General features: G+C 38.5%; 1 non-coding gene across 1 annotated transcript; it reads left to right on the forward strand.

Annotated features, from left to right (window-relative positions):
* Positions 1-5,243: 5,243 nt before the first annotated feature.
* Positions 5,244-5,350, forward strand: LOC141639387 (small nucleolar RNA R71). The gene has a single exon (XR_012542504.1). It is a non-coding gene; the product is annotated as a small nucleolar RNA R71 (small nucleolar RNA).
* The last annotated feature ends 6,512 nt before the right edge of the window (positions 5,351-11,862 follow it).

Consider the following 11,862-nt stretch of genomic DNA (forward strand, 5'->3'; position numbering starts at 1 on the left):
TTTTTCAATTTTTATGGGTTTTTTGAATAAGAGTTAAATGTTAGAATTTCCATCCCCACACTAATATGGGCATTGTCCTCAATGGCCAAAATGATGGAAATTATGCAAAGATGATGCATGATTTCTATACTAAATGCAATCTACACTAAGCTACACTACATGATGCATGGTTTTTGTTATGACGGAGAGGATAATTTAGATTACCTCCGTTGCGTATGCATTAACTTCCCCAAACCGAGTAAGACACTATTGCTAATGTCCAAGGATGGGTATAGTTTATGCACACACTATGCTATGCATGAAACTAGTTTGTCATTTTGGATTTTACAAATGGGAACAATAAAATAAGAACACCTCAATGGTACCGAGGTGTGAGTCCTTTGATGGGGCTAGGACTAAACCAACAATGATCAAAATGAAATAAAATACAAAGAGATATAGACAAACCATGGAAGTGTAGGAGTCTCCAAGGCTTGCTAGTCTTCCATCATGCTATCATCATCATCACTTCCCTCATGAGAAGTGGTCACATTGCCACTTTCCTTGTCATTTGCTTCTTCACTTTCTTCCTCATCTTTATCTTCACCATCCCTTTCTTCTTCACTTGCTTCTTCCTCAATATTATCATCAACTTCTTCATCATTTCCAACAACCTCATTGTCTCCCACCACGTCCCTAGATGCACCCGGAAATAAGACTTATCTATCCGCCCAACTAGGCAAAGGACAAGATGGATCAAGGAGTCCTTGCCTAGCTAGATGTAGGAGGGGTGGATATTGAGCCAAATACGCATTTTTCCGATCTTCATGGGCTTGCTTGTGCATTGCTTGCATGAGGAGAGTCACATAGTCTTTCCCAATTTCAATTCCTTCCGGTTTGAACTCTTCATACTCAAAGGGGTAAGGTGGTATGACAATGGAAGAGGAGGGAGCTTCAAGATCACCCTTTTGTTGTTGAATGATATACTCGGCTTCTTCGGAAAGGGGAAGTAGATAATTGGTCCGGTGGACGCTTAGACGACAAATATTCGAGGGCAAGGTGAACGATCTAGCTTCACTAGTTAGCCATCCATACTTAGTGTCAAGGGGATTATGGGCAACCCACTTGAACTTGTGAATCATAATATGCATATCAATAAGATGGCCACCTTCCTTTGCTTTGTACTTGCTATCCTTATTGAAATTAGGATCAAAGTGCTTGGCTAGGAGTGTGACTAGGCCGCCATTGACAATAACGGTCGTGCCCTTCTTCCCATTATCAACATTAAGCCATCTTTCTACCAAGAGCCTCAAAGAATTGTAAGGCTTGGTATGAATTCTTCCGATATTCAAAGCCGATTCAAGGAGAATAAAATCAAGTCTTGTGAAATGATTGGTGTCTTTCCTAGCAATTATGGTATTTCCCACAACCTTGTGCCATACTCTTATGCCCGGATGATGGACCAAAAGAGCACGACATGCATGAAAATCCTCAAATTTCTTCCAGGAGATTGCCTCCCAAAGAGGCTCGGGGTCATACTTTCCATAATGCTTAAGATAACTCGATTCATCACTAAGACCCAAAATTTCACCCAATTCCGTAAAGGTAATGCGTCTACTAACATTAGCTAGACGAAACTCGAGATTTTCTCTATTCTCAACTTTGGTGACTTTTAAAGAACTTAAGAATTCCAAGACAAGGGAGGGGTATGTCAATTCCTTTGTTTCAAACAATTTCTCCAACCCCATGGCTTTGAAAAAGGCTTTTGTTTGTTCAAGAACACCCAATTTTTCCAAGGCATCTTTACATATGAATTTGGTGGATTGAATAGATTTCATAGCAAACTTGACAAAGGTATTTCTATGGGTATCGGAAATAAAAGTTACCTCCGGATAATGCAAAAGTTGATTAATTACCGGAGTAGAAGATGTTGATGGTCCCATAGAAGGTTGTTGTTGTTGTTGCACTTCCAAGTTTGGTGTTGCTACCACCATAGCCAAAGCTTTCTTTGTTTGAAGAGCCTTTTGCCTTTGTGAGAGTGCCTTAGCCTTTGGTGCCTTTGTTGCCTTTGTTGCACCCTTAGTCCTTGCCATTGATGAGATTAACCAAGAAAAGAGTGAAAAATCTTCAATTTGTAGGATGCCCAAATCGATTTGAAGGTGAAAGGCTTTGCCTTTATAAAAACAAAAATCGACTCAAAGGTTGAAGATTTTGTTCTTGGTTTTGATTTTTGTTGAAGAAGGAGTGATTAATTTGTTGTTGGAAGGGTGGTTTGATTTGATTTTGGTGAATGTTGTTGAGGGTTTTTGTTTTTATGATGGAGAGGATGAGGGTTTTGATGTTGTGGGTAGTGTTTATGAATGAATGAATGAATGAATGAAGGTGGGAGGGGTTTTAAAGAAACCGAGATTTTCAAAACTGCAGGGGCAATCCGTGCGGATTAGGCTCAATCCGTGCGGATTCTGCTTCTTCTACCTTTGCAAAATCTCGCCTAAAGACGGGCGGATTTGGTACAATCCGCTCGGATTTGCTGAACACGGGACGGGCGGATTTGCTCAAGGACGGACGGATTTTTGTCCAGAGAAATTTGCTTGTTTTCCAAAGTTTGCAAAGACGGGCGTCTTTTTCCCGGTGACAGACGGATTCTTCAAGACGGGCGGATTTTCGTAAATCCGCTCGGATTCTTTAACGATCAAGAAAATTTCAAAATTCAGCTCGATTCAAGACGGGCGTCTTTTCCGCAGGGACGCTCGGATTGCATAAGACGGGGCGGATTCTTGGGAATCCGCTCGGATTCTTCCCCTATGTACACGGATTCAGTTCCACCCGTGCACAGCGCATTCCCTTTATCATTCTTCCATTCTTTCTTTCAAGTCTTGTGTTCTTCATTGTGGGGGCACTACTAAGGCATGGATAGCCTAGGCAATTGCCATCCCCACACTAAGGTAAAGCACTACACATCAATTGAAATTGTTAGTCCCTCCCTCACTTCTCTCTTACATGACAATTATTTTGATCAAAGTAAATAAAAATCCAAAGATGACAAAAAATGCAATACAAGAATTGAAATGCAAGTTAGGGAGTTAGAAATATTTACAAGTGGTGGTTTAGGGAGGACTCCACCAAACTCTCATTCTTGATGAGATGTCAAGGGGGCATGTTCAAGGTGTTGTTGATGTTGCTCAACACCTTGAAGAAGTAATCAAAAGCTTGTTCATTATTATGGTAGAGGTCCTCAATAGACCGTGGCCCTTGTTGTTGATCATGATCGATGGCATGTCCAATGTAGGGATTAAAAATCCCTTCAAACTCATCGTCCCAAAGACCACAAACTTCATTGAGTTGATCATTGAAAATCTCTTGCTTAGATGGAGACAACTCTCCCAATTTCTTCTCTTGGCCAATGAGGCCATCCTCTTCTTCCTTGGTTGATTTTGATGAGCTTTGCAAGCTCTCCTTGTCATAATTCACTTGCTCTTTGAATGGAGCATCTTCAACTTTCTTCCTCCATTGGAGTTCCGATTTCTTCCTTTCATCTTTTCGGCTATAATGATCAATCATGAAACATGGCTCATGCAAATGAGGAGCTCTCATGGTCTTGTCAAGATTAAAAGTTATGCTTTCATCTCCCACTTCTAGAGTGAGCTCTCCATGTTTCACATCAATCACCGCACCGGCGGTGTGTAGGAAAGGTCTTCCTAGGATGATTGGAATGTTGGAATCTTCCTCCATATCAACAATGACAAAGTCCACCGGGATGAAAAACTTCCCAATTCGGACGGGGACATCTTCCCATATCCCTAATGGTGTCTTCGTCGATCTATCGGCCATTTGGAGTGTGATGTTGGTGCATTTAAGCTCTCCCATCCCCAACCTTTTACTTACCGAGTACGGCATGACACTCACACTAGCCCCTAGATCACATAAGGCTTTGTTGATCGTTGTGTCGCCAATGGTACACGGTATTGAGAAGCTTCCCGGATCCTTTAACTTTGGAGGTGAACTCCCTTGAAGTATTGCACTACTCACCTTAGTGAAGGCGATAGTCTCAAGTTTCCGGATCGACTTCTTCTTTGTGAGGATATCTTTCATGTACTTTGCATAGGCCGGAACGTGATTGATTAATTCCGTGAAAGGAATTGAGACTTCTAAATTCTTCACAATTTCCATGAACTTTCCAAGTTGATCATCAAATTTGGGCTTGGCTTGACGACTTGGAAAAGGAAGTCTAATCACAATGGGCTCCTTCTCTTTGGCCTTGTCTTCATTTTTCTTTGAACTTTCTTCTTTTGATGATTCTCCATCTTTGGAGTTTTGCACAATTTCTTCCTTTTCACTAGCTTCCACAACTTCATCCTCAACTTGCTTCTTCGGTGCTTCATACCTTGTACCACTTCTCAAGTGAATGGCACTAACGTTTCATGTCTAGGGGATTACTTTGAGGTGGTAATTGCCCCTTTTGTCTTTGTGAGCTTGAAGATGCTAGTTGAGTTAATTGTGTTTCCAACATCTTGGTGTGAGCTAGAATGTTGTTGATGGTGGTTTCTTTTGCTTGGCTATCTTTTTGCATTTGGGTGAAAAATTCTTGTTGATTCTTTTGCATTTGGAGGACCGCTTTTTGGACATCAAAACCTTGGTCATTTTGGTGATTGTATGGATTTTGATTTTGGTAACCTTGGTTTTGATTGTAAAAGGGTCTTTGATTTTGGTTTCTCATGGGTGGTGGAGTGTATGTTGTTTGAGGGTTTTGAACATTTTGGCTTTTGTATGAGAGATTTGGATGGAACTTGGTGTTTTCATTGTAAAAATTTGAATAAGGGGTACCACTTTTGTATGCTTGGAAAGCATTCACTTGTTCGGTTGTTCCCCTACACTCACTTGAGTCATGACCCAAAGTTCCACAATTCTCACATATCCCACTTGGGATTGATGAGGATGCCGTCATGGCATTAACATGATGCTTTGATGATTTTGAGTTTTCCTCAAGTCTAGCCATAGCTTGTTCAAACTTCAAGTTGATTGTGTCAATGTGAGCACTAAGTTGAGCACCCAATTGAGTAACGGAGTCCACTTCATGCTTTCCTCCTCTAGTAGCCTTGCGAGGTCTACTATATTGTGAGTTATGGACCGCCATTTCCTCAATCTTGTTCCATGTTTGATTGTCATCAACTTCGGTGAACATTCCATTTGATCCCATATTGAGAATGTTCCTAGAATCTTCATATAAACCATTCCAAAATTGTTGCACCAAAAACCATTCGCTAAGTCCATGGTGAGGACATGAGCGACAAATACCTTTAAACCGCTCCCAAGCTTCATACAAAGACTCTTCATCCCTTTGCTTAAAACCCGTAATTTGAGCTCTTAGCATGTTGGTCTTTTCCGGTGGGTAGAATTTTTTGTAGAAAGCTAGAGCCAACTTCTTCCAAGAATCTATTCCAAGGGTGGCCTTATCAAGGCCCTTCAACCATTGCTTTGCGGTACCGATTAAGGAAAAAGGAAATAAGACCCATCTAATTTGGTCTTGAGTCACGCCCGTTTGAGAGATAGCATCACAATAATCGCAAAAGGTTTCCATATGAGAATGAGGGTCCTCACTAGGCATCCCCCCAAATTGGCTCCTCTCAACTAGTTGGATGAAGGCGGACTTGGCAATAAAATTTCCGGTGAGATGTTGTGGTGTAGGAGTACCATTTGGTAGATTCTCCTCGGTGGGTACGGAGTGTGACGAGAATTTTGGCATTGTAGGTGGATTTTGTGGGGTATTGTGTAATGGGTTTTCTTCTCCTTCTATTGCGAAAGGATTGACAAACTCACTAGTGGGTTGAACAACTTCACCAACACCTCTCAAATTCCTCCTAACAAGTCTCCTATTGTTCGTCAAGGTTCTTTCGATTTCACGGTCAAAAGGTAACAAATCACTTTGTAACCTTCTAGACATGCAAAATATCAAACAACTCAAAAACAATTAGAACAAACCTTGAGGAGTTTTACTTCCTCAAGATGAAGAAAGACACAACTAATAACAAAAAGGAAATCTAAGTCAAGCAAACACCGTCCCCCCAAGAAACGGCGCCATTTTTTGATCGGTCCGTTTCGTATTCACAAATAAATAGATGTGGTCGTTGGTCACGGTCGAATCAAAACACAATTTATAGCTTAACAAGCAACTCTACAATTAGTAAAGAGGCAAGTAAAGGTCGGATCCCAAGGGACGGGAGTTGAAATGAGATTTCTATTGTAACTAGCGGTGTCTAAGGGGTGTCACAAATTGGGTTGATGTAGAAGGTTACTAAACTAGAATAACAATGAAAATAAACAAGCAAGATGAATAAAACGGGATGTAAACAATTAATTAAAGGCACTAGGGTGTCATGGGATCATAGGGGAATCATGGGATATGATCATACAAACATGTTCTCAAATTATAAGCAAGCAATTATTGTTGTGATGGATTGAGTTGGGTTATATCTTACAATCCTAGGAAAGTTTGGGTCCCGGAGCCGAATCGATTAGATTGTACAACACCTACAAGTCGACTTAATCTTCCCTACTCAACAACATGCATGGTCTAATGAGACTCGAGTTGGGTTATGTCTTACAAGTCTCATTGAAAAGATAGGAGATGATAGTAAATGCAAGGATTCATAGGCTTAGCATTTCATCAAGTATAACATGTGCATGAGTTGAGATCAAAACAAGCAAGCAAATAAAACATGAAAGCATATTAATTTAAGCATGAATCATTCCCCATGTTGGTTTCCCCTAATCACCCATTAACCCTAGCTAAGAGACTACTCACTCATTATCATGTTGATCATGCTAGCAAGGTTGTCAATCATACCAACAATATGAAACATGATGAATAAATGAAAGTAATTAACAATAATTAAAAAGGGATTAAGAGATTATACCTACTAATGATTCCAATAATAAAGCAAGAATAATAGAAGTACTTGAATGCTAGATTGAGAGGTTGTCAATCTCCCAATAATAACCCAAATAATCTTCAATTACCCAAAATAAAGGATGAACAAAAGAGAGATTAAAGAACTAAAACTTGGATAAAAACTTGATTAATACTTGATTACAATATTGAAGAGAGATTTGATTGATATTAACTACACTAATTATTGATAAGAAGAACATGCTCCTCTAATTAGCCTAATGGGGTATTTATAGTGAAAATTAGGGAGGATGCATTAGGGTTAACTAAGGGTTAAACTAGTAATTACACTTTTAAGTTGAGCAAGGAGGACCCGGTATTTTTCGAGAGAAGGGCTTCTCTTTTCGTAGCTTGAAGAAGACAATCCGTCTTTGTGAAGAAATCCGGGCGGAATAAGGTCGGGACGGCCGGATTTGGCGATGGAATCCGAGCGGATTCTGGGGAATCCGGACGGATTGTTGAGGGGGAATCCGAGCGGATTCGAGCACGGGACGCTTCGGATTGTGCAGGGGTGGACGGACGGATTGCGACAATCCGCTCGGATTGTCAAAGACATAGTAACTTCTTCTTTTCTTCCCTTTTCTTCATAAATTCCTTGGGGATTTCCTTGGGGACTCAAGGATCTTTCCTCAACATTGCTCTTCTACTATGATATGTACAAAGGCCTTCTAATCTTATCTCTCCTTGATGCTTGGTCATTGGATTCGATCAATTTAGTCTCGTTTTGCCATGAAAATGCAAGATTCTTACTCCTTTCCTACCAAGGGATCAAAATCTCAAAGAATATGCAAAACAAAGAACTAAAGATAAGAAATGACCCAAATAAGCACTAAAAAGCATGGAAACAAGGCTAATTCGGGGGCTAAATATGCGCCAATTATGGTCACATCAGTTGTGTGATTTCATGTGTGCAATGTTAAGTTGGCAAGCCCTCGCATGACGTAGTTTTGTATGTGTTGATACGAGCTAATAGATTTCCTGCTTGACATAACCCTTCATTGGTGTATGATAATATGTGATAGTTGAAATGATGGAATTGAAATGTTTACTTGAGTGAGATATATGTGATATGGGTAGAGGATTGTTTCATGAGAAATGCAATTAATTGTATGAGTGTTGCGTGTTTGAATATGATGAGTTTTAAAGCTTTAATTTACATGTGTGTTTTAGCCAGTTGATAGGCTTCTTGCATGATATAATTGTTCATAATGGTATATGTGATAACATGTAGAAGTTGGATGAAAGTAATGATACGTATGACATGTTTTGAGAATGAGTGTGAGGGGTGTTAGCTAGCCTCGTCCTTTGGCATGTTAATACTGCATCTATATTTGGATTTCACTAGTGCCATAGTAGGGTGTGATTAGTAATAGTTGTTAGTAAAGTAGTCGCTAGTATAAGAATAGTAATTCTTAGTCGGAAATTGCAAACCATAGAAAGGCACCCAACCGAGTGCGAGCTAGTACTCGACCGAGTGAACCCTAGCATTCTACCGAGTGGACCATTTTCCAGAAAATTGAACATTTATGGAAGTGTATCACTCGACCGAGTGAAGAAGGCACTCGACCAGTGGACGGGCACTCGACCGAGTGGACTCAGCACTCGACCGAGTGCCATTTTATGGGGTGTGAATTTCGCGAGATTTGTATTATTACCTCATCTCTTGCATTTCTTCATCATTTCTCATAACAAAAGTTACCAAAATCTCTTTAAATTTTTTCCCAAAACTCCATTGTCGATGTTTGTTGCTTAGACTTAAGTTTTCTACTCCATTTTATCCTCTTAATTCTTGCTAATTAAACAATGTGAGTGGTTTTCTCCGTGCTCTTATTTCTCTCAATTTGATTTTGTTTAGATTTACTTTATTTTCTTCAAGTCTTACCAATTATTTGCATGTTTTGTTAGGATTCAAGATAGTGATCACCTTTTTATAACATTATGATATCAAGTATAAAATTTTATATTTAATTTTGCCCAAAAATTTTATGAACCCAAAAATATGTATTCTCGAGTCAATAACTTCAGTTGGTGTTTGTTGCTTGGTTAATTGTTTAACAAGGACTAAAGTTTGGTTGTTGTTGCTAACTCTTGTCATACATTTGAATTTTGTCTTGAAATTTTATCCCAAACTTCTCGAAGCCTTGATGTTCATGTTTGAGTTTCAATTTATCTTTCGTGTTTAATAACTTAGCTTAATTGACTAATGAGCCCACTATCCTTGTAGTGACGACATGTATTATCTTGAATCAAAATTTCATCTTGTAGATACCTCATTTCTGCACCTCCCGAAAACCACCCGGTGATGATTGGGCCGCATGTTTGGTACGCGGAACGATTTATGACAGTTCGTAAGTTTATCGTCAAGTGATCGCTCAAACATTTATGTCTACCTCTTAAATGTCATCTACGTGCCGATACAGTCGTTTTGGCAGTAATTAGAGTACATTTGGAGTCCGGGCCTAAAACCGTCTTCATTTTCTGATAACCATTAAAATGCCGAGTCGGAATGTTCTGAAATGTTCCGGATATTTATATTCCAAATTTTATAAATCTTTTAGTCTTTGGTAAACAATTTCCCGAAATATTCACACAAAATATTAAGGAAAACCAAATTATTCCGTTATTCCATAAACTAAACACGGAAATCTTTCTTCCGCAGGAGGAAACCACTTGTGAATAGACGCAGCAAGTGCTGCGCCTCTTCCAAGAGACGCAGTGCTTGCTGCGCATCTTCCCAAGTCCTTTTATGCGTATTTTTCGTATCTTTTCGAGATTCACTTCCAAAGTTTCTCCGAAAACCCTACTTCCTCCACGTGATTAGTATAAATAGAGACCTTCGGTCTCACATATTTCTCACGCGAGTGTCCGCCCTTATCTTCTCCCTTTGCATTCTAGACCACGTTCTTACTTTTTGGCGTCTACATGCTTGAACTTTCGACCACGTAAGCTCGGATCATTCTGAGTACCAGCCTCGTTTTGCATGACCGACCAATTTGACCAACTCCACCATAATCAACTTTAATCAATCTGTTTTAATTCGTCTTACGAGGGCACTTTCTGTTGGAATATGTGTCCTCCGACAATAATGCGATCACAATTGTCGATCACGATGATCACATGTTTAACTCTCATTTTAAGAATACAATTGGGAAGTAATATTTTACTGTCAACTGGTCCACACATATCGGTAATGATTGGCTGACTAGAGTTTGACATTACTGTCGTGCGACGGTGGTGATCAGTTGATCCCCTTAGGTCATACCTAAAGGGTAACACTCTAAATTGAATATTTAATTGGTCGTATGACGATACGAGTCAATTAAATTGCTTAAAATTGACGGACGATTTTGGGAGTAATATTTACGTGTCTCGTTGTAATTTGATTAAATTAGACACGGTCTAAGTAATCGAATTGTTTTATTGCTTAGATGAAATTATCGTTTACGGAAACAATTGAACTGAATGAATAATTTATTATAAATACAAGATGTTGTAGTTTATAATTGTTAAAGTGTTTTGGTACAAGTAATTGTGAATTACTAAGTCGATTTTGTACATGACGTATTTTATTAATACGTTGATTTTTAATACGTTAAAAATACATGACAATTTTACATGACTTGTGACATGTGACAAATTGACAAAGATAAAATGGAATCCATTTTATCCCATATGGACCGAAATATGGAGGTAGTATGGTGTTTAAATTTTGTTTAATTAATTGAGTGGGAACAATATGATTACACTACCAACACCTAGCCTTGCATGCCTATTTCTTGGTTAGAGAATTAAGCCCATGCATTGGCTCCCCAATCCCTCCTTCCACCGGTTTTTGAAAGACCAAATATAGAGTTTTTCTCTATCATTTTTATTCATTCACAATTCATATGATTTCTAGTGTAAGAAATTAAAAACTCTCTAAGAAAAACTAGAGAAATAAAAACTCCAAATATCTTCCTCTCTTGGCCGAAATACAAGAGATAAAAACATTAGTTTTGGGTCAATTTTATTAAGATTAATATTGTTCTAGTATAAATAATATTAGTCTTTTAGGAGGTTATCTTGGGTATAATTCCTTGGGAGAGAGTCTATCCTTGAATCTTTGTTCATCCATTTTAGGAGAGCTCAAGAACAAGTAAGAAGGAGATCTTACTTGTACCCTTTGATCCGAAATTTCCAATGTAAGAATGATGATTTCTTCTATATATTTACTTATGTTTGCATGCATAAGATCTAATTAATTTTATGACTAAATTAAATTAAAACATATATGAATATGTTGACTATAATGAGATATAGATTTCTAACACTTTCGTCTACATTCGAGTCGAGCATCACTAATCGTTAACTTAGTTCATCTCGTTTCGTCAAACATGTAAGTCTGAGGGTGTAAATCTCTCTTTTATTTATTGTTATTTATTTTTGTAATCATATTGTAAGATTTATGTCGAAAATACAATTAAAACCGATTTCTAAAACCCTTTGTTTAAAACCCTTTTACGGATTATCGAGGACAACAGTCGAGAAAGGACGCAAAGAATCGCTGCTGCGCCTCTTGAAGGGACGCAGCACCTCGCTTGCGCCTCTTCGTGAGGTTGCCAGATTCTCGCTTCCTTTCTTCTTCCTTCGTCTTTCGTTGATTCGTTTATTTTTCTTTTGTTTTTATTTGTTCCTTGTTTTAATATAACAATCTGAACATAATAATTCCAATATATAAATTGTTCATCGCCATTAGTAATTAGTTCATCTCATTAATTCCCGACTTAAATCCCAAGTAATTAATATTTGCGGGTTTTCGTCATTAAAGTCAAACCGAGTTTTAGAGATTCGATTCATTCATATTGGATCTCTGGAATTCGATCTTTGATATATTCTCACCTGTTTATTATCATATTCATCATTAGTCCGTCATTAATTCATCGTATTTAACCTAATTA

The sequence above is a fragment of the Silene latifolia genome, unplaced genomic scaffold (assembly GCF_048544455.1).
Source record: "Silene latifolia isolate original U9 population unplaced genomic scaffold, ASM4854445v1 scaffold_364, whole genome shotgun sequence".
NCBI classification, from domain to species: Eukaryota; Viridiplantae; Streptophyta; class Magnoliopsida; order Caryophyllales; family Caryophyllaceae; genus Silene; species Silene latifolia.